This window comes from Triturus cristatus, chromosome 2_2, assembly GCF_964204655.1.
Source record: "Triturus cristatus chromosome 2_2, aTriCri1.1, whole genome shotgun sequence".
In the NCBI taxonomy this organism is placed as follows: domain Eukaryota; kingdom Metazoa; phylum Chordata; class Amphibia; order Caudata; family Salamandridae; genus Triturus; species Triturus cristatus.
This window is the reverse complement of record NC_140582.1, coordinates 534,494,892-534,522,790: the sequence shown is the minus strand read 5'-3', so window position 1 is coordinate 534,522,790 and position 27,899 is coordinate 534,494,892. Positions and strand designations below refer to the sequence as shown.

Genomic DNA, 27,899 nt, shown 5'->3' with positions numbered 1-27,899 from the left:
CATGCCAAAACACATACACAGCCATGGGCTTCATGCACAATAGAGAATCAAATACATAAAGAACAGCATACATGTTGCTAATCTACACATAGACTCATATGCACAATCTTTGACAACTATGCCAGAGATGCCGCATGCACAGTGGCAAGAGACCTGCATTGACAGAGATGAGGCACCTTGGAGGGTGAGGAACACCTTTATTACTCAGGCTCACACCTATGGAAATGCATCAATATGAACAGACACACAGGTCTTTTGGATGAACATGTGGGACCTACACTGGACACCCCCTTCGCACCACAGATGCTGTAAATCCATTGAACTGGCACACAAGTGAAGGGAGTGAGCCAAACACCCCCTGCTGCACACGGAGAGGCTGCAATTTCCCATTGAGCCTCTTATGGGGATGTCCCTCACTATGTCCACCCGTAGCATCCCGTATGTTTCAGAGGGAAGTTTTACACACATTGATGCCTTCATCACAATCCATAATCCCATTACAGATGACTCTCACGAAGTGTGACTATCAATTCATGTGAGTCATGCTACATGTCATGTGCCCCATGGTGAGTCGACATGTATGCATAGTAACAAAACCTGCACAGGAGCAGTGCCCACACATTACAAACAACTACCACACCCAAAATGCCTTGCTGCAATCCTTACCCAAAGGAGACTTTTCACCATGTCCGTGCATGTAACGCTGATTCAGCACACATTGCAATACTCATGAGGAATAGCAGGAGCGCAACAATGCCACGAGCAGACAGCATGCGCAACTACCTGGGGATGACAGACACACAAGAAGTCAGGAAAAAGATAGTCATCCGCATGCATGGTCATGTACTCTACATGAAGAAGGTTGACACCATACTAGTTGAAAATTGAGTGTGTCAGCTAAAATGGGTGGAATGACATCATCACTCGAGTGACACATCAGAACACACCTCTAAGTCACTTAGCAAACAGTCAGCTGGACACACACATTGCAACACATGCCATACAAGGCTCCAAGCGTGCACACTCAGACCCAGGGAATCACCATTATGAGAAGAAGTTGCGTATGAGCTGACTCCGGATGTCCTCCTCCTCCTCCTCCTCACTTGCCTCGTGACCAAGGCCTTCATCCTCCATGGGTGGATGTTCCTGCTCATCCGGATCCAGGATGAGTGGCACAACTTTCTCCACTGCCATGTTGTGCAGCATGCAGCACACAAGGAAGATTTTGCAGACCTTCACCGGTGCATATGGGAGGGACCCGCCTGTCTTGTGGAGGCACCGGAATCGGCTCTTCAGGAGGCCAAATGTCCTCTCAATCACTCGCCTGGTCTGCCCATGGGCATTGTTGTAACGGTGATCTGCAGCTGTTCTGGGGTTGCGGAGAGGCGTCATCAGCCATGGCATGTTGGGATAGCCAGAGTCCCCTACATGGAAACATCATGTAAAGAAGTGGGTCAGGAGATGCTGTAACATACAAAGATACCGCTAAATACAGGACAAACAGAGTATACCCACCAACAAGACATGCTCGTTCATTTCTGGCACCCTGCTACGCCTCATGAAGTAGGCATCGTGTGCTGACCCTGGAAAACGTGCACAGACATGGGAAATCAGCATGTTAGGTAGACACACCACAAGGGCATTAATGGAGTGATAATGTTTTTGGTTTCGATAGGCTACCTCCTGTGCCTGTGGTGGTACCAAACCCACATGTGTCCCATCAATGGACCCAATTACATGGGGCATCCCTCCCAGGGCATAGAACTCACCCTTGATACCTGTCAACTGCTCACGAGTTGGAAAATGGATGAATTCATCCAGGTGCTCCAACATGGCTTCTAAAACATCATGCAGGACACGGCTGAACATGGTCTGTGACATGCCACCCACATCAGCTATGCTGAATTGAAACGTACCGGTGGCAAAAAAATGTAGGGCTGCCATCACCTTCATCTTGGGGGTCAGCGCAGTAGGATAACTGTGTCGCGGTTGGAGGTGTGGTGCCAGCCTGTTTGTCAGGTCCACAATTAACTATTGGGTGAATCTGTAACGGCGTATGCAGTCACGTTCCCTCATGGCACCCAAGTCTGGCATTAGTCGGGGGAGAGGCGGTGCCCTGCAGAAATTTGGAAGGAATAACGAAGATTGAGTACATTACAACACATGTTCAACATCTAATACACATCTGCTAAATACAGAGTCTGGTCTGTGGAATACATCCAGGACATGTATGCCAGCCAGGTGATACTCCTACGAAGAGCCAGCTACAAACGTTGATTGTCAAGGTCTACATGACATGCCATGAAACTAGCTGTGGGCCAGTGTAAGTTAAAAGCCAGACACATTACAGGAGTGACATACATCCACATATCTGCATTTGAAGGATGTTATCTCATTCAGACAGCTTGCGGCAAGCTAGACGCACAGGTCACATGTCATTTAAAAAGTACAGATCACACACATTGCCATGAAGGGGTACATGTCAAAACTGATAACACAGACATTGAGACAACGCAGATATGTCCTCAGGTCAAAATACCATGTTCGATGCATACAGACACACATTACGTGGGATTCCACATGAGGCATGGTGTGCGTAATTGTGTGCCATGCCCATCTACACACAGACACATGTTGGATGCAGCAACAGCAGATGCAGTTGACGGAACACCAACAGCAAGCTCATGGGAACACATGACACACACATGACATAGTCACATCGTGGCACGCTGGTAGTTAGATGTCAGGTGTAATTATCCGTGTACCTGGCATCAGGGAACAGTTGCGGGTGTTGGGGACTGTGCCATACCAGTGATGCAGTGCTTGACACGTTTGTACTACATGCAGACATGTGCAAATTGTGAAGGGGAAGTGTGCAACATAGTGCCCCATCACACATGACATGTGTACACAGGTCACCAGACATCTATTGTGCTAAAACATGAGGAGACATGTGCCACATCACTGCCTGACACACCTAGGCCCTGCACATGAAGGACTGCACTGACAATGACTTGATGTACAGCCTTGTGCGAGTCTGACACCTCCATTCCTTTCGTGTGCGCCTCCTATCACCAGTGTAAGCTGTGAAACGCACCGTACACATGCTCTGAGGGCGTGTGTACGGTCGTATCACTATATTGGGTTTGGGTAGGAGTATGCGTGTGTGTACGGACCGTACACGCGTACGTGTACAACCAGTGTGTACACATACGTGTACTACGGTAGTACACGTACGTGTACGACCAGTGTGTACACCTAGGTGTGCATACTGAGCGTACACGTACATGTACACACTGGTCCTATCCCCATAGTAGTGTTGCCGTAGGTGTACGCCATAGTGATACGGCCCGTAAACGCGTGTGTACGGGTCGTATCACTATGGCGTACACCTACGCCAATACTACTTTAGGGATACGACCCCTACACACGCGTGTACGGGCCGTATCACTATGGCGTACACCTACGGCAACACTACTATAGGGATACAACCCGTACACGCGCGTGTATGGGTCGTATCACTATGGCGTACACCTACGCCAACACTAATATAGGGATACGACCCGCACACGCGCGTGTACGGGTCGTATCACTATGGCGTACACCTACTCCAACACTACTATAGGGATACGACCCGTACATGCGCGTGTATGGGTCGTATCACTATGGCGTACACCTACGCCAACACTACTATAGGGTTACAACCCGTACACACGCGTGTACGGGCCGTATCACTATAGTAGTGGTGCCCTAGGGGTACGTGTGAAACGCACCGTACCTGTGTGGGGATTTGAAAATTACAAAGGGGACACATAAGGGACAAGTATTAGGGCCTAAATGCATGCTGGTTGTCATGGATACCGAGTTTCAAAATCAAATTTTTCCATCATGTGGGCTGGAAAAAGCAGTTGGCCACATTATACATTGTTGCAAAGTGGTTGTTGACTTGACATGCTGCTGCTAATTTGAAAGATGCTAATGCTGTCACTGGTGTATGTTTAAAGGGATTGGAGGAAACGTAGGATGCAAATGAGTCTGACCAATCACTCTGTACTCCTGTAAATGAAATAGGCCAGCAAGGCAGATATAAGTCAGGCAGAATCCCTGAGAGGGCACTTGCCTACACAACATGTCAGTCGACACCACTGCTGCTGTCTTGTCTTCCTCTGGCACCATGTCAAGGTCTGTTGAGAGGGCCCAGCCATTCACACAGGAAGAGAATGAGGCGTTGCTGGACGTCATCCTCCCACAGTACCCCAGCCTGTTTGTAGACCAGGGGAGCAGGTGAGTGCTGACTCCACTACCTTTGACTGTGCCCCTTTGTTTGTGACTGTCACTTCTGGCATTGTGTCCAGGTGTGACAGATATGCAATGTTGTTTAGAGTGGGTCCCAGGGGGGGGGAATGGCTTATGTCTCTCATGCAGAGCATGATGTGGTTCATGTGTGCACTCCTCACTTTCATTGTGCTTACTGTGACATTCACTGCATGGTGCATGGCACATTCAGCGTGGCTAATCCTCTTGGGCATTCTTGTTCTATAGTCCTGAGGTGAATCAGTGGTCCCCCCGGTGTGACAGGTGACTGTACCCACAGATGTGTGTTAGTTGAGTGGAGCTGTGGTGAGAGTGTCTAAATGATGTGTACGCCCCCTGGACATTGATGTGTGTGAATGTTCCTTGTCATGTGGGTGAGTGTCTCTGTGGAGTGTTGCACCACAGCTGCATGGAGGAGGCAACTGCTCTACCCATCTGATGTGAGAAGTAAGCTGTGCTGTGTGTCTGACTTGCTGGGCTAGCCCCATGCCTGTGACACCCCCCAGGAAAGTAGCACATGTGCAGAGTGAGGTTTGTATGCGCTGTTGCCAATGGCAGGTGAATGATCTGTGCCTGTGTGTGTGTGTGTACTCTGCTGAGGTTGCATCAGTGGCCTGGGGCATGTGACTGCTTGGAGGTGCTGTCCATCAGCCTTGTGTTGCTTGTGATTCACAGTGTGTGCCATGATCAGGGAGTGTGTCGAACCCCTCATGCCACCTGTGTACTTTCAATGCCATGTAGTGCATTGGCCCTTACACAGAGGCGAATGTCCCTATGACAAAGGTGCTATTAGTTGGCAGCATACTATGCCCTGTTCAACAAATCAAAGATGTTAAAATGTGTGTCTCCGTGACATGGAGCAGGTGTAGCGATGTAGTCTCACTTTGTCATCCTCACAGGTAACCGCCTACCAGAAGGGGAGAATTTGGAAGAGGGCCATCAGGGCCGTGAATACGGTGGAGGGTCGCAGTCGGCGCCTGCCCCAAGTGAGGAAACGCTGGCAGGACATCCGGTGCTGGACCAGGAGGATCGCCCAGGTCCTGCTGGGAGACTCACCACCACGCCCCCACAGCGGGCACCGGCGCCTGACCCACCAAATGAAGCGTGTCCTGGTGGTGGTCTTCCCTGAGATGGATAGGCGGTTACAGGAGAGACAGCAGCAGGAAGGGGGTAGGTACATGTGTGTTTGTTGTGTGTCACCAGCTTTTGGAAGTGCTCAGTCACCTGAATACACTGCCAGGGTTTATATGTGCAGTGCATATCCTGTTCCCCCATGTCACCCGGTGCTGTTCTTCCTCCCTTCCCCTCCTTGACATGTGTTCCCTGGTCTGTGTGTAATCACTATTGCACATGGTCATCTAGGCTGCAAGTTAATCAAGGTGCACACTGATTTCAGCATCATGGGTGGGGGTGGTCTGTGACATGTGTTGGTACCTTGCCTGTGCCCTGTCCTGTTCACTCATTTGGGGGTCCATAATTGTTGGCACTGTCCTGAGTCTCAACATAGGAGTGTGAGGTTTCAAATAAACAGACTTGCAGCATCCATGACCGATTTAGTGGCCTCAGACATGATGTGCATGAGTGGAAGATATGCATAGTGCCGGGACGGTTGCTCCTGTTACAGTCAGATCATCCCAGGACCATGGAGCAGTGTGCCCACTACAGTCCCCTGAGACACCTTTTCCTAAGAAACATGTGTGGCATCAAACACTGTGCCCATTCACTGTGTGTTCAGCATAGGTTGGCCTCTGTGGCATTGTTCCATGCCCTCATTTGTATTTACGTAAAGTGTGATACATGTGTCCACTGTCCATGGTGACCCCATTAGGCTTGTGCATCCTCACACTGGCCAGTGCCTGTGTGTCTATGTACAACTATCTGTTGATGGTTGTTTGTCGCAAATATGTGTGATCAGCCTCACGAGGTGATGTTGAGTACATTTAGGAGTTCTTGATGCACATTTTAGTAATCCCAGATTAAGAGGTGTAACTACTTGCTCTGTCTCAATCACATTGTCTCAGGTAGGGGGGGTTTGTGCAGGCAAGGCCTACATGTCCAAACCTTATGTCTCCTTGCCAGGTCTGACCTGTGTGTGATAATTGTCTGGACAGACACTCAACGTGCAGTGACCCAGGCATGTTGTGCAGGGTGTAATGTTTGTGCTTTGCAGCATGTGGCAAAAGTTAAAAGACATGTTTCCTGCTCATCCATTTTTGGCACCGGTGTGTGCTCCAGATGCTACATAGTTTGGTCTGTGTGTGTTGACATCTGTGTGGACATTCTTGGTTCCCATGAGGGTGTCTCCTCAGTGCAGGTGCTCCTTATTCCGACACAATTGCAGGGCCATTAGCTAATGCATTGTCCTGTGTCTGGACATGTGTGCCACTCCACATGACAGGTAGTGGGTCAGATGTGTTGCCAACTGTGTCATCATGGTACGGATGGCCATGTGACAGGTGGCATGATTCAAGTTGTTAGTCAAGATGTCTTGTACCTTGGCACTGACTACACTTGTCAACATGTCCCAATTGTTTATATCCTTGACTTTGATTTTTTGTTGTGAAGGACAATAATGTGCCTGCATGACAGATGTCTCCCAAGGAAGTGCACAAGAAACCACCTTTACACTTTTAGGGGACACGCTGGCACATTTAAAACAAAGGCACAGTTCTGTAATAAAATTGATTAGAGATTATGCATATACATGTTTCCACAGTGTGGTTGCATTTGGGTTAGTCCTCGGTTGTTGCTGATACCAACTTACGGGTGTCAAGTCATCCAGACCACCGTGGTGCCATGTATATGTACTTCCTGATACCACATTTCTTCTTAACAGTGGCTTATTTGCATTAGGCTGGCAGCTCATACAATGACTGTGTAAAAGTAGTTTTTTGTGCACCTCCTTGTGTGACTTCTGTTATCCAGGCACATGTGTGTTCTGTTCTAAAAGTGGCACATTCACACATTCCCAACATGTCGATTGTGTAAAGTGTTGTGATTCCCAAGGGATTACAATGTATTTCTTTAGGGTTTGCAAAGTACTCACAGGTCTCTGAGTGTGGGGACACCTTCAGCATTGGCGTCTGTTATTTGGCCTTGGGTGCACCAATACTGTTTCTTTCACAGTGAACAAGAGGTGGCATGCCTTCATAGTCTGGCTGTGCTCCACTGTTCACAGACACTAGCTTCTCAGTATAATTGGATATCGAGTTATTTGCTGTTGTGTCCTGATGTTCATTTTTTCAGGTGGCATGGTGGGTGAACCAACTGGGGAGTGCCTGGCTTACATATGTGCGGAGTATTCTAGATGTTACTCATGATGCATTTCCTGATATGCACTGTGACCTATTTTGTTTGGACTCATGTGTCAGATGTACACAGGTGACTGATTATTTCATGTCTCTTCACCTTGCACACAGCATCATCGGGGGACACCGAGGTAGACACCTGCACGGTGGAGAGGGTAGGTCATAAGGAAAAGCTTGAGCAAGTAAAACTCCTACTTACTGAGGAACTTTTGCTTATGCGCAATCCACCGAGTACTGTTGTGGTCTGGACCATTACTGAATAGGGTAGCTCCAGATACTAACAGGTATTTTAGTCAAGAGACACCTGACTTGCTATGTACTTCATAACCAATAGGATTTTAGTTATAGCCTTCCAATTGTAGATAGTTGTTTTTTCTAGGTCCTGACGAATCGCGAGTGTATTAACTCTATGCGAGAAACATGTTGACCATTAATTATTAATATAGACACTCTTACACGAGACATTATACTCTGACGAGTGCTACACACACACATTTTTAATCAGGGAAGGAGGCCCTCAGAATAAAATTGATTCCTACCAGGCACTCCCAACCCTGTTTTATATCACTTATACACATCTACACCATTTAGGCCCCCACACCCGCACTTCACCATACGGCAGTTGGATAGAAGATCTCCGACAAAGTGCCCCTTTTTTGAGGGAGCCCGTCAGGCATTGCACCGCCGGCCCGACGAGGAGCAGCCCATATGATGAAGCATGACACCTGAAAGGGTGTGTGAGGGCATTATTATCCAACAAATGGATTACCAACCATGGACACACGGTGGACTCAGTTGCATCCAGCCTTCTCTTTGATTCTATTAACTCTTTAATAGAGGAACAGCATAAACTTTCTCTTTTTGTAATCCCAGACACCTGCATGGACCAGGAGGAGGGATCGAGCACCGGTGCCACCACTGCTGGGGAGTCGGCGGAATCAAGTGGCACGGAGGGTGAGGGGAGTCAGGCGGAGGACCTGTCTAGTACCAACACCGACTACGACGCTGACGGGTCCGAGGCTGAGCTCCCTGAGGGGGCGGAGGCTGCTCCAACAGCTGTCACCGCCCCCTCCATTCCCATCACCGCCCTCCCAGTTGCTCGGGTCCCTTCTGTCCGTGTAGGGCAACAACGTGTCTCCTTCGTGCCAGGCACCGCACCCACTGCCCCTGTCTCCCCTGCTGCCCTCACTGCCGAGTCTGTGGACATTCAGCGGCAGTTGCAGGTTGGGCAGACATCGATCCTGACTGTCCTCCATGGCCACACCAGACTGCTGACACAGATGGTGTCGTACATGGAGGGCATGTCATCAGCGATGTCTGACCAACGGATGTTGCTGAGGTCCATGGACTCGTCACTGACGGGAGAAGTGAGTATCTTGCAGCGCTTCATCCCCCCCTACCCCTGCACCATCCACACTTCCCACTCCCATGCCTGTCCCAAGCACACACAGACATTCCCAGCCACGCACCCCACCAGACACAGGCAGCACACCAACAGGGAAGGGCAAGCGCACACCTCCTGTCACCCACCCTCAGGGGGAAGAAGGCACACCCACTGGGTCTAGGGCACACAGGCAGACACGCAGCCACAGTCCAAGTCCGCATGCCTCACTCCCCAGTCCCTCCAATGCCACTCCCCTTGGCTCCCCCGCCCCACAGTCTGAGAAGGAGACATACTTGGCTGTGCTGGGCCTCAGCCCCACTGGTTCACCATCACACAAATGGGCAAGGCACTCCACGGGTAGGGTAGTTGAGTCCCCCCCGCCGTCCACCACCTCCCCCAGTAGCGCTGCAACCCATCCCTCCGACCCCCCCCTCCTTGGGGCCTGTGGTTCCTTCGGTTGCAGGGGAGACGCTGGACGAGCTTGCGGACGTGTGCAGCGCCATGCTAACCTCCACCTTTGGTGCTGCCCCACACCATGTGGTGGAGTCATCCGTCCCTGCACCCACAACACCTACACTTCCCCCTCCTGTCCCTGCGGTCCCTGCTCCTTCCCCACATGATGCCCCCCCCCAGTCGCTGAACCAGAGGTTTAGTATGTGCAGGCAAGCTCGGGGAGACGCGTGGACATGTGTCCCCCCAGGACTTCGCATCTGGACTGGCCTATGGCCTTTGTAAATATTGTCCTTTTATACCTTTTAATTTAATGCTGAATAAAGCATTTTGTTTTTCCTTTGACCACGATTGGTTTTCAGGTATTGATGTTGGTGCGGATGCTCCATGAGTTGGTGTTGTGATCATGTGTTAGATGTCTGGGAAATGTTGTAGTCTGCTGCTCATGGGGGGGACCCTGGTATCTGCGTGCCATCACAAGGTCTCTGGAAAGAATGTTTGGTCGTGTATGCTCTTTGTGTTTGGAGACATTGTCCCAAGGAGTGTTCCTTCCTCTGTGGCACCTGACATCTTCCCTGCAGGGAGTTGCACAATTGTTGTGCTGACCTGTGTCTACATTTCCTTTGTGGGTGACGGATCCCTTCAACTATGGCCATGCCTGCTCATCAATGTCTCCGGCTGCATCGTCTGTGCCATCCTTGGTAATCACTGTACTTGTGTATAGAGTATGTTGCCATGCCTTCTTGTAGAAATTGTCGCTTTTCCGCACTATGCATGTGTGTACTCCCAGCCTGGCACACATATGGTACTTGTTCTGCAGGGTATTTGTTCACCTGACTCACAATTGTGGGCATTGTATCTGTGGGAAGTCCACCCTATTCCTTCCATGGGAGACAACAACTTGGTGGCTGTCCCAGCACCTGTACATTCCTATCAGTCCTGGAATGTGCGTGACAGTGTGTGTTCCCTTTGGCTCTCTTAGTTTAGTAGGCTTTAACATAACTATACAGTCTTGTGACATGATCTCAGTGTGTGTATTGTGCTGCATCCGCCAGGGGTGGGTATGCATGTGTCATCTGTCCTCACACCCACATGTGGTGTGTCATGCAGTGGGGGAAAGACATACATCCTCATGGGAGTGGGACACTGCTGTCAGTGATGTGTTGTTATGTCACTCTCAATATAGTCGCACATTGGGGATGCGTTCATACACCCATGGAGTTGTGGTCATCTGAGGATGATGTACACACCCCCATGTCTCTGTCCACTGCTGGTAGTGCTATGCACCCACTCCTCATATATATGTCCACTGCTGGGAGTCCTCTGCACTCACCCCTCATATGCCTGGACACTGCTGGGAGTCCTCTGCACCCACCCCTCATATGTCTGGACACTGCTTGGAATCCTCTGCACCCACCCCTCATACATCTCTGTCCACTGCTGGGAGTCCTCTGCACCCACCCCTCATATGTCTGTCCACTGCTGGGAATACTCTGCACCCACCCCTCATATGTCTGTCCACTGCTGGGAATACTCTGCACCCACCCCTCCTACGTCTCTGTCCACTGCTGGTAGTGATATGCACCCACTCCTCATATGTCTGGACACTGCTGGGAGTCCTCTGCACCCACCCCTCATATGTCTGTCCACTGCTGGGAGTCCTCTGCAGCCACCCACCCACCCACCCACCCTCTTGGTGCAGTACACTGCTGTCCTGGGCATACACCCCCCCCCAAATTTACTGCTAATATGCTGCACCAGGCCGTAGTCTGACATTTGTGGCGTGTGTATGCCTTGTATCCATAATGTACTGGTGCCATAGGGGTACGGGTGAGACGGACCGTACCCCTGCATTCATAGGGTGTGTACGGTCCGTACCCTGGTGCCCCTACATCACCACTACAATGGTGGTACGGGCTGTACCCACGCTCTGGGGGGCGTGGGTACGGTCCGTACCACGCGTACCCCTACGTCACCACTACAATGGTGGTACGGCCCGTACCCACCCCCCCAGAGCGTGGGTACGGTCCGTACCACCATTGTAGTGGTGACGTAGGGGTACGCGTTGTACAGCCTGTACCCATGCCCTCAGAGTGTGGGTACGGTCTGTACCACGTGAACCTCTACGTCACCACTACAATGGTGGTACGGCCCGTACCCATGCCCCCCAGAGCGTGGGTACGGTCCGTACCACCATTGTAGTGGTGACGTAGGGGTACACGTGGTACGGCCCGTACCCATGCCCTCAGAGCGTGGGTACGGTCCATACCATGCGTACCCCTACATCACCACTACAATGGTGGTACGGCCCGTACCCATGCTCTGGGGGGCATGGGTACGGGCCGTACCACCATTGTAGTGGTGACGGGTACGCGTCCACGTCCACTTCCGTTGTGGCAGTACGTGGGATTGGTGGACACGCCCCCCGAAGTGACCAGACCATGGAGGTAATTTATGTGCAGGATATATATGTTTTACATTGGGTGGGGGTTATGTTTCCTGCCCCTCGCCCCCTCCCCCTTTGCCCCTGGGTGTTGTTCTGACCTTCTGCGGCGTCTGCGTCGGTTTCTGTGCACCAGGTCGTAGGCTAGGAGGGCCGGGATGACACGTAGGATGGGGTCCATGGCTGTCCGTCGCGTACCGGTGCTCCTTCTTCGCGTCGTCCTCAATTTCCCGGGAGTTTTTGGCTGTCGTTAAAAATGAGCAGTGCGGAGTGACGTGGGCACGGATCGTACTTGCTGGTCCGTAAAACGCTGCCTGACTCCGTCTGGACGTCACGTACGCGATGTCCCGGATCGGAATTGTGGGTATTTTTTAGCCGGTCGGTGTTTTGTACGACTCGTACGGAAATGCTATTTCTGTACGAATCATACTCGCGGGTTTGTAAGGTGGTTTTCCCCGGTACGAGTCGGACGGAGAAAACGCTCCGTACGACCATTCGTACCCGGGTTTTACAGGATGGGAATCGGCACCTAAAGAGGGAAAAAATGTTTTTGCGAAACACAATGACTGAAGCTAGACTTAAAGCATTGGCAATGCTATCAATGGAAAAAGAGCTAATAAAGGAAATACCAGAATTCAACAAAAGAACAATCAAAAAGTTTCTTCATATTAAAGAGCGTCGAGCAAACTTTCTATATAAATAGAAAATACTAATCTGATGTGTGATCATAGTTTCAGGTGTTTATTGCTCGGTTTGTTTTGTTTGATAACATTAGGAAGTACTGTTGGCAATTTACTCATTCCATTTAATATTCATACAACTCCTGTACAGTTGATATGTATTTATATATGTGTGTTTATCTATATGTGAATTTATATATATTTGTTTACATATTTTATTATTATTTAAAATATTTTTGTTGTTAGTGTTTAAAAATATGTTGGTTTTGAGGGTATATTTAAGGGTATATTTCTTTAAATGTACAGCATTTAGTTATTTTTCTAATTTATTTTTATATAGCCATTTTCTACTGTACTGACAGGCACAAGAACCTGAGATTGACATGCAAAGTATTTAAATAATATTATTTTTTTTAATTGTGTTTAAAAATATCATATTTCTTAAAATGTACATTTATTTATTTTCATAATTTCTTTTTATTTAACTGTTTACTGCTGTGCTGGCTGACAGGCACAAAGGGACCTGAGAGTGGCATGCAAACTATTTACATATTATTATTTAAAATCATTTTGTTTCGGTTTACAAATATCATATTGGTTTTGAAGGGATATTTCTTAAAATGTACATTTATTTGTTTTCATAATTTATTTTTATGTGACCATTTTCTACTGTACTGACATGCACAAGGGTCTGAGTGTGGCATGCAAAGTATTTAAAAATAAAGTAAAAAGTTCTATTTTTCAACAATTATACCTAACCTGCGTATACATATAAAGTTTTTGTTGCGTCTTTCTAAAATAAATGAAAGATTTTTAATGGATATTTCTTATATTATAAGCAATGCATACTAGACTCATTTCATAACGTATTTTTATTTAGTGGTTTTCTCAGATACTGATGGACCCAAGGGCTTCAGAGCGCTATATGAACTATTTTAAGTACAATATTTACTAAATTTTTTATTTTGCAAAATTGCCTTGCTCAAAAATGCAAAGCTTTTGTTAACTTCCTAAAAATGTAATGTTTGTCTCGAATGGATATTTCTTACACTTGTAGTTATTTAATATGACATAAAATTACCGGGCAATCAACATTGAAAACATTGAATAGCTAATGCAGAAAAGGAAGTGGCCAGCCTGCATTTCCGGTAGGAACAAAATTACAAGTGTGTTTCTTTGTAGACCATTATGCACCTATGTTATGTGTTTTCTATTGGAAAGGGTAAAGCCAAACCAGTCTTGCTTAGTACCCTAGCCCTCTTTAGAAGTCAGACTTGCTTGGACACCCAGAAATTCTCTGAAACAATGTCTGAGTTTTCTTTTATGAATGCCTAAAAGAACTGAATTTTAAGTCCGTTTATCACAGCAATAGTACTGAAAATCGCACCAAAAGATGCCAATTTTAAAACAAAATCTTCACGGGGGAAAAACCCCGTACCCCCCTTATTGCCGTTGGGATTGCTTGATGCGCTCGCTCGCATACGTTGATTCGTTCTGCATACGATCACCGCTTTAAAATTCCACCAGCCGCCACTGTCTGTTAATGCAGCAAAATCTCACATAAGGCATGTTGATGGCTTGAGGGACACATGAAAGAACAGAAGGCAACTTAAAAGAAAGGAAATTGTATATGAGTGAAAGGGTGGGTGGGCCATTCTTGGCATGTGCCACATTTAATCATGCGATACCCATGTGAAGTGGTTTCAGAATATATATCATGGATTCCCATACCAGATTAATTTACACTTGTTCACATTTTTCCCTTTTGAATTGAACTGCGAGGGAATACGCCAAAGATGATGAATCGATAATCAGTGTAGTGGCCCCTTTATTATACAGGGAAAAAAGCTCTACCCTACCTGTCTAATCCCTCTACCCTACCCCCTGCAGTAGAAAAAATAAAGTTCCCTTTCCTTGGTACTTGCCCGGTGCATGAATTTGTGTGAAAACATGGTGGCGGGTGGCCACAGAGTAAAGTAAGAATAAATGCATGATTTGATATGAAGTTTGGCATATGGGATACACAGTGATGAATGTGCCAAATGAAATCTAAATAATCCGTGCCTTTACCTGTAGTGCAGTCCATTACATTCATTTTTCCCAACGTCTAATTACAGCAGATAGGCTAACATATTAATATCTGCATTTCATACATGAGGTGTGTGACTGACGTAGTCTTATTTATTATTCATCATCCTCTTTGGAGACAGGGTAGAAAGAGAAATGCATTTGGGGGAGCAAAGGGCCATTGGAAGTAGCTAATTGTCAACTACAGCTGCAGCCAGTAGCAAACTAGCAGAGGCACTGGCTAGCAATGAGCATGGCTTCATTATTTTACCACCAAACACAACTTGTACTCCACAATAGTTCATAATGCTGTACTCATCAATGAGAAGTCATTTATTTTACAACTAAAAGTGTCTGGCTCTGTTTATTACAGTTACTTGAAAAGTATTTAGAAGAAAGAAATTATCCAATCACTGTTTTTTAATCCTGTGGTGTTATTCTCTGCCAGTGTACCTGTTACTTTTCTGCCACACTGTCACTGCTTTTTGATGTTTGGCAACACGTGTGGGTAAAAGAAAACAAAAATTGGCCAGGTGGTTTTCCTAATCCCTAATCATAGGGGGCAAGCAATGTACTGCTACCGTGCCACACTGTTATTTAAAACAATTGTTTGCAAAGAGAATTATTTACAATTTGCCTTTTTTGTTTTTCTCTATATAGCTGCTCCTGCTGGTCCAGCCGGACCACCCAACAGGCAGGAGAGAGTGGCCCATTGGCGGCAGCAGTGGCTGGAGCATATCCACCTTGAATACTGGTGGCTGGTGGTCCTGGAAGAGGAAGAAGAGGAGGAGGAGATCAATGCTCTGCTCCCGGGCCCCATGGCAGCCGGTTCCCCTCAGCCTCCAGCCTTCTGGCCCTCCCATCGCCACCGCTGCAACCAGCCAACTGCTGTCACCCCCCACCAGAATGGCAACAGGCCATTGCTGTGCCACATCGTGCAGTCGCTGGACACTATCGAGGGCCGGCTCACCACAATGGAGCAGCGCATGGACCAGCTCTGGACTGACATCCATGATGCCCTGTTCTAACCCTTTTTTATTATTTTGTTTTGGTGGGAGGGACTTGTTGTTTGTTGGGGCTGGATAGAGAGGGTGGGAAGGGAGTTGGGTGTGAGACTTTGATGAACATTTTGAGTTTTGGGGCTAAGGTCAGCTTTGTGTGGGAGAGGGGTGGGAATTTTGTTTGACTGGAGAGAGTGGGTTGATTTGTAAATAAATAAAGGGGGAAAATATTTTTTATAATTTAAATGTATGCTTAAAATAGTTTATTTTACTTTTACTTTGCACTGCTGCCTTCAAGTAGTTTTATATAGCCTGTTTATGTGCTTGTAACTTAAGACTAGCAATATCGTAGCACGTAGTTATAGCGTCTAGGCTTATACTTCTCTAACTATCTTGACCATTTTGGGGAATGTTGCCATGATGAGATGACTTAGGCTATATTGTGTCGAGGTTCTGAACTATCTAGATAAAAACAGTATCAGTAAATGTATTTCTTATTACGTTAAATTACAGCCATACTAGTTGTCTTACCTGAATATACATGCAACAATAACAGGGGAGGCATCACAACTTCACAAGTGAGGTCTCACTTCCAGTTCCACCCAGGTGATATCCAACTGTAGGATTGTTCTGAATGATTGATCAATGATTATCCACTGTAGGCAACTAAATGAAAGTAGAAAGAATGAGTAAGTGGGTTATATATATTTATCAAAGATTTACAAACAATTGACACGTCCTGAGTAGTACGAGATGGTGATGACACAACGAGAATGCCTGTATTATTCTAAAATAGAAAAAAATAGCAATACTAGTAATTTTTTGCTAATATGGAACTGGCACTATTATTTGTGAAGTTCACAAGTTATCAAAAATGTACTCAAAGTCTGGAGTTGACAAGCTTAGGTTAGGCTTTACGGTTAGTAATGATTAGGCTGACGTCTGAGGTTCTTCATTCTATATCTAAACAACTAGGGATCATTTTTAATTAGTGGGTTGGTAATGGGCTGGTGTGGGCCACTGCTTCGAAGATTCTACAGCAAGTTTGTGTTGCTTTCACCACATCCGCCCTACCAAGTGTGTGATCCACTGATGGTGTAATTTATTTTAAGCCACAGCTCAATAAATAACACAGCTGGGGGAAGAGGGTTAGGGGGTTGATGAATGGATGAGTAAAGGGATTTGGGCAAAGTGTTGACAAAGACAAACACTACAACACAAGGCCAACATTCATCTGGGCAATAAGCAGTAGCACATCATTCGCCATCAATCTGTTGTTAGACGGAAACAAAGGAATGAGTATGACAGAGTACAGATGCATGCATTGCAAAAAGTCCTTCTGCCATTACCCAATTTACCATATATCCAAATGTTCTGTCTTCTACGTTAGGGAGTGAACCCACTCACCCACTTCTCTTAGTTAATATGATTGTAAAAAGAATAATCATACTGTATTGCAAAATTGGGTGGTGCATCCTCAGGAATGCCCACTCTTTGTGGCCTCTCTGCACTGGTTCAGTATGTAAGCAGGAGTGCTGTTGCGCTCATCTAGCTTTCACCTTTCGTTCGTGAAGGAGACTAGAAGAAGGCCTGCAGACTGTAAATGAGAAACTGTATTTTAGAGTCGAGGAGTGTATCAAGATAAGAAGACTCAGAGGCAGAACAAAAACAAATTTAAAAAACAAGATGGGGCACTCAGAGTTTCACTTTTGCCGCAAGGTCAACACACACACACAGAGCAGCATTTCACAAGCACACCTCTTTCTATTCCAAATAGCTAAGTAGAACTAGGTCTTAGACTTTTGGTTTAAATTTGAACTGAAGGCGATACTCGATAACTTCTTGCTTCTTGCTGTGTGTTGATGAGGTAGTCCTGCAGCTCCCAGTCCTGCAGGGAGTTCTTCTTCCATGATACTCCTCCAGTCCAGAGTGACTGCGAGTAGCCCTGTACCTGTCCAAAAACAGACCAGTCATCATCCTCATCATTAATCGGGAGGACCAGAGTAAGATAGACATAGAGTGCAAAGCACTGCTGTTGAAGAACAAGTAGATAATAAAACAGAATTGCAGTATTTTGCATAGGTTTTTGTTTGATAACTAAATTGACTGTTCTTCTGTCTCAAGAACCAGCAAAAAGGAGAGCACCCCTGCAAAATCTGGCCAAGTGTGAAATGGATGATCATCATCACCTACCTCATTCAATCCAAGGCAAGCATGGGTAGTTCATATAATGGGTATTCAATCGTCTGTGATGCAGGCAACACATTGGAATTTGGCATTGGCAGGCGGTCCTGTATATAATAAATTACTTTATGGGGCAGCCATTCTAGTACTAAGTGATGCAAAAAGGGATAGGCATTAGGCAATAGGCAAGCGAGGGGGCATGCATAGTCCCAAATGTCATTAAGGAATTGTGGAAGCTTCTTCAATGCACACTGGTCCAACTGCAATCCAGCAATGTATATGTGACTCATATAAAGAATATGGGACAGCGTAAATCTGACACAAAAATAATAATGTTCCCCTAGCTAATTTAAAAAAAAAAAAACATTTGCAAAGAAAATCTGAGTTCAACGAGAAAACTTGAAAAGTTCAATGGGGGCACCAGCACACTTAGTCTGGGAAGTAGAGTTAGTCCTCAAACTCAGGTGGTTCTCCCAGAAGTTGGTCGGCTAACACATTTCGGACGAATCACCATCTTCCTCCTCCTGTGCTGCTGTTTCAGGAATGGTGTAATTGTGTCATATAAAATGCTGGTTCATTTTGGTCATAGTCAATCTCTCCACATTTTGAGGTGAGAGACTGGTCCTTCTCACTGTGACGATCGCACCAGCTGCACTGAACACACGTTTAGCAGAGACACTGGCGTAAGGACAGGCCAGATACTTTATTGCCAGCCTGCTGAGCTCTGGTCATTGGCGCATCTTCCCATATCAATACATCAATGGATTTTGATCCACATAGACTTTTCGATCATCCAGATACTCCTGGAACATCCTGTGGATGGTCATTGGTGGTGCCACTCGCTCCACCTGTTTTGACATCGCCTCTGCACTGGACTTGAGCCCTGCCAATTAAAACCAATAAAATGCAGAGGTTGGGTCCAGTCCTTCTTTTGCTGTTGTTGTCGGTGTTCTGATTGATGGTGTTGTTGGCTGCTGTGAGACAGGACTGGCCTTTCAGGAAGTTGAAGGTGACACCCCAGAACTGCGGGGTGAGACTCGAAGTTACAGTCGTTCTTCTTCCAAGTCTGGCTTGCTCTACAATCCACCTCTTGTATTTTAAGACATCCCCTTCAGAAAAAGGGATGAAAGTGGGCAGAATTTGTTTATACCATGGACCAAGTAGTGTGGCACACATGTACTCTTTGGTCTCAATGATGTCATGTTGCAGACTTATATGAGAAACTAAGCACAGGACTAGGCTCTCAATCAAGGCATGTGCTTCAGCGTTTTCATTCACACCTGCAGGGGCGAACCTTTCAGATACATTCTTTACCTGGTCTTGTAGGAGATGCAGCAATAGGATAGCTTGTCTCATCATACTGTCTTCCTTGCTAACTTCTTCAGGAAGTCTTGCACCACCAGGTTGATGCAATGGGTCAAACACAGGACCCTGAAAGAACCTCCGTCTGACATGGCCTTGACTACATATACATGGCAACAAATCCAATTCTAAGACCTATGGGTCACAGTCATTCATACACCTTGTTGTTAAATTCCTCCAAGATGTTCACAGCTGTACGTGATTTCTCCATGGCGAACATGGCCACTGTTGCTTGCCACTGAACACTCTTAAAACTTTCTTCAGGGCCAAGACCAGAAGATATCTTTTGGTTTACCCTTGCAAAAGAGATCCAGGGTGCAGTGATGTACATATAACCAGTCACCTGGCAACTGGTCCACATGTCTGTTGTCAGATGGATGGTGTGAACAAAGTTTTGCCACAAAGCTTGTCCAATCAAATGCAGCACACCGTGATGCAGCGCTGGAACATCCACTTTGGACAAATAGGTATTAGTTGGTACATTCCATTTTGGGCAGATGGCTGCCACAAATTCTAAAAATCCCATTCCTTCCACAAATGAAAAAGGGAGGAGGTCATGCACTAACATTTTTGCCAGCTTCCCATTGTACAAACAAGCGGTTGGGTGGTATCGCTCGTAGGACCCTTCCTGCCCAAACATGCCCGAAATAGTAGCCTGGATTTTCTTCTATTCTTGGGGCACTGACACAGGTGTGTTTTGAGAAGTAAGATGCTAGTGGTAGACTCAATGTGCATGTTGGTGGTTGGTCAATCGCTGTATGCCACGGTGTCTCCATCATCTCACTCTGAGTCCTCTTATGCCATTGTTAAATCTGCTAGTGCGCTGCTGGCGACAGGGCTGCTTTGCATGAAGATGTCACCCTCTTCTTCCTCACCATCACCTTCCGTCATGATTGAACTTATAGCTGATGTTCCCTGGCTCTAACCACCACAGCAACCAAGGTCAGCAATTCTTTTAAGATGCTCCTCTCACTTGATTGTGTGGTGTTTTTTCATATGGGTCGTATGGCCTCCATCATCTTAATGGCTTACCTCAACGGACATTTGTGTGGCAAATGTTGCATACTGCAATGTGCTCCCCCTCTATGCTAACTGTAAAAAAGTCCTAAACTGGGAAGGAGTACTTTTTTACCAGCCCACTGCCAATATCTGAAGAAAAACTGGAGGTAGGTGGCCATGTCATGGATTGTCTCGCTGCTTCTCATGAGGCAAGAGTTGGTGCAGGTCTCACCTGGTCTCAGCTGGGGCTTTGCAAATATGGGAGCCGGTGGCAGTGCTACCTGTGCAATCACCCTCAGAGCTGGTTGAATAGCAATGGCAGATTCCTCTGTGCCACCTTCCACTATGACTACCTCGTCATCCCCTTCCAACAGTCTAAGTATTTCAGGAGCTTTTCATTTCCCTTGCCTCTCCTGTTGTCTCCTGGTCTCTGTTGGGATCCACTCCATGCCCCTATCATCATCATCAGAAGGGGTGCTGCTTGAAGAAGATTGTGCTGCAGTACACTTCCTTTTCCTTGCTGGAGATGTGGGAGCCAATGATGCTAAACGAGGAGGTTCCACTTCTTGCTCTGAAGGAAGCTCAACCTCTTGTTCTGCTCCAACATCAGAAAAATCCATTGCTGGCTGCGGCTGCTGTCCACTTTGCTGTGTTTCCTGAAAAGATTGCTTACTACTTTGCAAAAGGGACTAATCCAATTCAACATCGCTGCTCAGCGGCGTCAACATCATTGCACTGGCTGCCTCACTGACAGACATGGTCCTGGGCTTAGGTTGGGGAGGTGGTGCTGTTGATGGAGGAGTGCTGCTCTCAACTTGCTTGCTGGAGGCCGGAGTGGCAGGCAAAACGTTCCTGAAAACGGTTGCGGTAGGCATGCCAGTGGTGGAAATCTGCTTCTTCTGCTCCCCACTTGCCACTTTTTTGGGGTCATCTTGAAGCTGTCAGTTGGCAGTGGCACTTAACTTCACAACAAGCTGAAGAGATGTCATGTACTGCACGGTCCTTCTGTCTGGCAGTATTGTGGGTGATGTCTCCTCTCTTGTGAACCTAAAGGTAAGAAAGCAAGAAAAACATCAGTGGTATGTGGCATTGTTGCAGTTCCAGTAGTAGTACAAACAAGTAAAATCATTTAGTGTGGTTACTTATGTTATTATAAATAATTCACAATTGTGTACAGTGTTCATTCCTAAAACGGAAAACTACACCAACATAAGCTTTCAGGTGACTGTACACGCAGGGAGGCTTAGAAAGAGCAACAACAACAAAACAACACAGCTGTAACTGTTTGATTTATGTGCAATGCATCACGTGGGATATAGCACGCAGGGAGGTGCAACTGACAAATGCATTGACAATTGAATGATCCTGACACAATGATTGCTGTTGGGCACCTTTAGCAGACCTGAGTTGATTCATTAATCAACATACTTGACAAGTGTCATTACACTTGATACCTGACCCCAGAGCAATCAAATTCATTGAACAATTTCAAACATATTTTATATTGTGCTCTAATATCAAATAATCAAGTTGAAGGTCATCATTCTGCTCTTTTTATTGAAGTAGAAATTATTCCATATGTGTTGATCTCTGTTAATCAAACAACAAATGCAAATACATTCTGGGCTGTAACAACATAAAGTACTTTCTCAGAAAAACATAAACAAGATGTCTTGTTTTAACATTGTGGAAAAATGCCTTGAAAACTCCATAGAAGATGCCCAATGCATTTTGGGATTAAAATTCCCTTCTTCAGGAGAAAAATGCAAAATCATAAATATCATGTTGTGAGTTATCTCATAATATACAGGGAGAAATAATACAAATAATAACAGAATCATACTCAAATGCTATAAAAGAGGGTGGACCTCGAGATGATTAAAGTTCACTGATAGATGCCTGTGACTATAAACCTGAACACAAACCTTGACCAATGCCAAAAAACTAAAGAGAACAAAAAAAGAACTGAAATTCCCAAATTGTGCACAAGGTGATAAAGTTCAAAAGTGAAAAATTAAACGCCATAGTGCTGTAACACCAACTACTGCAAAACCCCAGTGAAAATGTGACGCAAATCCCCATTCAATAAAATATGCGACAACCAAACTTACTAAATATCCAAAGAGTTCTTGTTGCCAATTGTTAAAAACTTCACTCAGTGAATAAACGCAATCATAATCTGAAAGGCAAACAATGAACATTCCAAATTCAAACCATGTATAATGAGCTAATCAAATCTCAAATATCATGCGTCCATAAATGTAAAATACCTTGTGTTGTTTTCCATGGACAAGCCATGAAAATTCAGAGACCAATGCACTTAAACCAATATCAAGGTTGGTATTTCTTCTGAAACATGAAAATGTTGATGATTATCAGCAGTGAAACACCGAGTTCAAAAATCTGTCACCTAAAAACTAAAGTTACGCTCTCACCTGCCTTCAGTTGAAACTGCACATGAGCCTCTCAGAACCAATCTGCATAATGAAACGCAGCGTTTGTTAGCTATCGTTTTAACCAGCTCAAATAAAGATAAAAGAGTGAAAAAGGACTAATTTCCTGTGTGTTTGCCTGTGCAAAGAACCCGTTAACGGTCGCCATCTTGAAATGCATCCCAGACAAATACACTTCGTGCAGCAAGATAGAAAAATTAAAGAAGAATAACTCGAACTTAGGGAAAACGGGCTGCATTTAAAAAAAAACTACTTTATTTAAAAGCAGTCCCAGACATGGAGATCTGCTGACCCCAGCAGACCACCATCCCTGGGAGTGCTAGCCATTCCCAATGGGGTCACAAATTGTGACAGCCTCATTATTATTCTTGAGGCATGCAATTTGCGACACCATTGGGAATCGAAAACAGTGTTTCAGACACTGTTGTACTTAGCATATTGTGACTCGCAAATTGCGACTGGCAATTTGTCGCAATTTGTGAGCCGCAAAATGCTACGGTCGTACATCTGGCCCTTTGTCCCTTTCTATCTCAGCGTGAATGGAACTGAGCTAATCCAATGCTTAAAAACTTTGATAGAAAAGCAGACATTTGAGGTGAGCAGATCTAGAGTGTTGCTGGTGTTGAGAGTTTTCTCTGCAGGAGCTGCTTTTCACCTTAACTTGAGAACTACCCAGAGTTCTGTGCTTCTTTTGTTGCATAATTTATGCATCACTCGATGCCTGAAAGGGTATTGTTTAGACTTATACTGGGTGCTCCCTTGTGTCTGGATAAAGCTATACCTCTCTGAAGAGCACTAATGAGAACAAAACAAATGTCAGCGGTTGCTTTTATTCATTTCAGGTTGGCTTGGATGGTATTTTACCAACCCAAAGCTGTAATACTGTGCCTGGAATAGTAAAAGGCTTTGGTCATTTTACAGCTAAGCGTGGATACCACTGTGCTAATCCTATGCTTAAGAACTTTGATAGAAACGCAGACATTCGAGAAGTGCTGCTTTCCACCTAAACCTGAGAACTACCCAGAGTTTTATGCTTCTTTTTTGCACAATTTATGCATCACTCTAAGCCTGAAAGGGTACTGTTTTGATATATACCATAACATTTGCACGTTTTTGCACTTAGCAGCATTTTGCACAAGTAGTACTATGTTTACATTACACAAAAAACTGTATTTCCGACAATAACAAACTTGTATTTATACAGCTATTAAGGGAATTGCGATACATTAGTAAAAGATGTTTTCTATGTCTATTACTATGACGCGGGAGAATCCGCCGTCCCTTTCAGTGTACTGTCTCCTTAAAAGGTGTATTGACAATCATGTGGTGTATCATGTGATCAAGGCTCGTGTGGAGCTGAAACGCGTAATGGCGGCGGTGCTGGGCACGGAATAAAATCTTCATTCACAGAATCTGGGTTCGCCTCGTCTTTCCAGCATACGGATTGTGGGCGAGTTGTGGCGATATATATATATATATATATATATATATATATATATATATATATATATATATAATATATATGTGTGTGTGTGTGTATATGTATACATTTATATCTGTGTTTGGATATATATGTATATATATATATATTCACTTAAAAAACCATAGGTTTCACACATGTTATAGTTAGCTGGACATTTCACTCGTAAAAAAACAATGAAATTCCCCCGTTATAGTTAGTGCAGGCAACTATAACTCACGCGACCGCAATCCTCTGCTGATGACGTCAGATATTACATGTCATCAGTGATGTCATCAGTGATGTCACTGACCATGTCATGAGTGATGTAATATGTGACGTCATCAGCAGTGCATTGCGGGGGCACGAGTTATAGTTCGCTGAACTAACTATAACAGGGGACTTTCTAGGGTTTTGTACGAGGGAAATGTCCAGCTAACTATAACGCCCCTGAAACCTATGGTTTTTTCAGTGAATTTCTAAGGTTTTTTAAATGCCAATTCCTAACTATAACATGCATGAAACCTATGGTTTTTTCAGTGAATTTCAAAGGTTTTTTAAATGCCAATTCCTAACTATAACGCCCCTGAAACCTTTGGTTTTTTCAGTGAATTTCAAAGGTTTTTAAAATGCCAATTCCTAACTGTAACGTGCATGAAACCTATGGTTTTTTCAGTGAATTTCAAAGGTTTTTTAAATGCTAATTCCTATCTATAACTTATCTCTAAAGATATCATGTTTAATGATTTTGATTGGATTTCTATATTTTTCAAATTCAGTGTGTCAATTTCATTAATTTTTTTAATTTTTTAAATACTTTTTTTCACCATTTTTTAAACATATTTCTTCAATTAATTCTTTTAAAAATTAAAAAATATTATTTGAACTTAATGGGTTTTTCAAACATATTTTTTTATATTTTTCAATTTTTTTTTTAACTATAAGTGCAAAACTTTTTTTTAGATATATATTTTTTTAATGCTTTTGGATCCGCGCACCCTAAGTGCACCGTTCACGATCCGTACGCGATAGCATCCACGCATTGTATGCGTTGGGTACATTTTTAGTGCGCGATCGCTATGCGACCGGTATGCGACTCCCAGCCTATACGCGATACGTTCGATGTACGTAACGCGACGTCTACGCGCTTCCGCGATGCGTCATATGCGTCCGTGATGCGGTAGGTCCGCGGATCCCGCGAAGTATTTAACATTTAAAAAAACATATTTATGTATTGCATGTGAATATTAATTGAATACAAACTCTAAACTAGTCTTAAAACTAATATATTTTGACATCTAATCCTATATTTCTTTTTAATTCAATTTCGCGGATGCGCGCTGGGTGCGTGCTGCATAAGCGCACGGTGCACGGATCCCATGTGACCTGCAGAAAAAAGAGATTTGATTGGTTCATTACACTTCCTGTTCTAACTACTGAAAGACCCCACCCATTTCAATCATTCTTCTTTGAGCTTCTTTGGAGAACCATCTCTTTGGAGAGAAGAAGATTTTTTTAGACTAAGTATACACTTAGTTCTAACTTTTTGCAACCAAAAATGGCTTCAGGGCAGCAGGCATCACCTGCATCACCTCAAACCTCTGAGGATGAATTTTTGCCGGAGGAACCACACAAAAAACGTTTTGCTTCAGTGGTGTGGAAATTTTTTACTTTTCACGAAGGACAGAATAAGACCAATGCCACCTTGGTCACATGTAAGATTTGCAAAAGAGTCTTATCGAGAGGGGATCCTACCAAGAAATACTCTTGCGGCACGGCAAGTATGATGAAGCACATGAGGAGCCTTCATCCAAACAATCTTGCACGTGAAGAGTGCCGACGGATAAGAGACACTCCTGCTCCGGCGCCATCCACCTCATTGCAGCCGAGCACGTCAAGAGTGCATCCCTCAGACCAAACCTTGGACATCCGTCCTCAATTTCAATTTTTAAAAGTGCTCTGCACTAAGTGCAATAAGACTTTGTGCTATGGCGAGCAGTCAATCGACCTCATCTGCCGCCGGCAGGAAAGTCATATTTGCTAGGTTTTTTTTTTTTTTTTTACTGTTCCCTGAAGTTCATTGTTTGGTTTCTCCTGTTTTGTTTTTTTTGTTTTTTCAGAAAAAACAAAAAAATCACAAAATTGTTCAGAAAACCCCCCAAAAAACATAAAAGAAGAAAGAAGAAAAAAAAAAGTTCTTGTAAGAACTAACTTTCCTGGTTTAAAAAAAGAGCTACATTTCTTTGTTAGTGTGTGAAAGTTTAGATGAATGTATGTGTAGTACGTAATTGACTGAATGAATGCATTAGTAGCGTATGGTGAATGTATAAGTGCAGAACTATAAGGAAGTGCTGCAGCATCACACAGTAACCTCTTTAACTGTAGTGTGCTGTAGTACTTCCGAAGCACAGGGATGCAACATATGTACATAAATATGTTGCAAATCTATGCTTCTCTTTGCACGGCTGCTTAAACTGCAGCAATGTGGTGACACAGGCACCCTTGCACAATAGTGCAAGGATATCTGTGTCATGTGCTGTTTGTTTTTCTACAGGAAGACACACCTTCCTGTACAAAAACAATGAGAAAATGCATTTTTCTCCTTCAATGTATGCTGAACATTTCAGCATGCATTGAAGATATAAAAATGTGGAGAAATTAAAACAATTCTCTTTGTTGTGCTTTCCTACACCAATTGTAGAATGGTGCACCATTCACACACATATCGAGATTTACGATTTCTAATAAATCTAGACATGTGTCTTGTTCTATGAGTATTAAGTGCAATCATGCACAACAACACTTATAGAACATCCTTTCAACCGAAAGTGGTCTGCATGATGAGGTTATATTTTCATGGAGTATAAAAAGTGCACAGAGGGCCTTTTCCTCTCTTTGAAAAAATGAAAGAGTATCATACACAATAACTATGTTACAAAAAGTGACATATTTCCGTTTTTAAATTTCCTTGCGAATGATAGAAGGTAAGCACAGAATTTTGACTGCAAAGATGTTCAAAGAAGAATGATTGAAATGATTGCGGTCCTTCAACAGCTAAAAAGATGAAATATTATGAACCCCTCAAATCTCTTTTTTTGCAGGTCACTTGATATCTGATTATGGTTAGATTTCAAAACTACATAAACAACGTGTTTTAAGAAACGTGTTTCAACTTTGTAGATTCTTGCAGACCTCTTCATTCTGCATATTGAGACTTAGTTAAACTTACCTTCACTGTAATAGGAATAAAAAATGTTATTCATTTTTGCCTATTTTTCATTAAAATATAAATTCTTCAAAATTGCTCATTTTAAAATTTGGATCTGTGAAAGAAAATAAAATAAAAATTATAACATATAATAATACATTTTTTACAACACAACATAATTTCCACAAAGTAATTTTTTTGCCTTTTTTGCTGTTCTCAGAATATATTGAATTTCACTCGAAATAGTGATTTCAATGGTACTCCTCACTTAACAGCGGGCAAAAAAAAAACAATCAGAAAGATTGTTAAAAACAAACCAACATACTATTCTCAGTAAAATACCAGAAAATACAAATCATACATATATGAAATGCTTACAGATTACAACATTTTATAACTTTAACTTATAAAAACTGTAAATGTTGCCACATTAAAATAATCACCGAATAAATGACCACCAAAAAGTCCATAATTCAAAAATATACCTTTCCTTGAGGCCAAATGGTACTTTTGCACTTCTTCTTTATGTAAACTGTCCAATGGTAGTTCTATTAAATTATAATAATTAATTCTTCAGAGAGTGAATT

The 27,899-nt window shown here is 44.4% G+C and overlaps 1 long non-coding RNA gene across 2 annotated transcripts in view; it reads left to right on the top strand.

Annotated features, from left to right (window-relative positions):
- Positions 1–15,715, top strand: part of LOC146862464 (uncharacterized) — a 135,463-nt gene extending 119,748 nt beyond the window's left edge. For both annotated transcript variants that reach the window (XR_014978455.1, XR_014978456.1), the window contains exon 3: positions 15,307–15,715. This is a non-coding gene — a long non-coding RNA (uncharacterized LOC146862464). The remainder of the gene's footprint in view (positions 1–15,306) is intronic.
- The last annotated feature ends 12,184 nt before the right edge of the window (positions 15,716–27,899 follow it).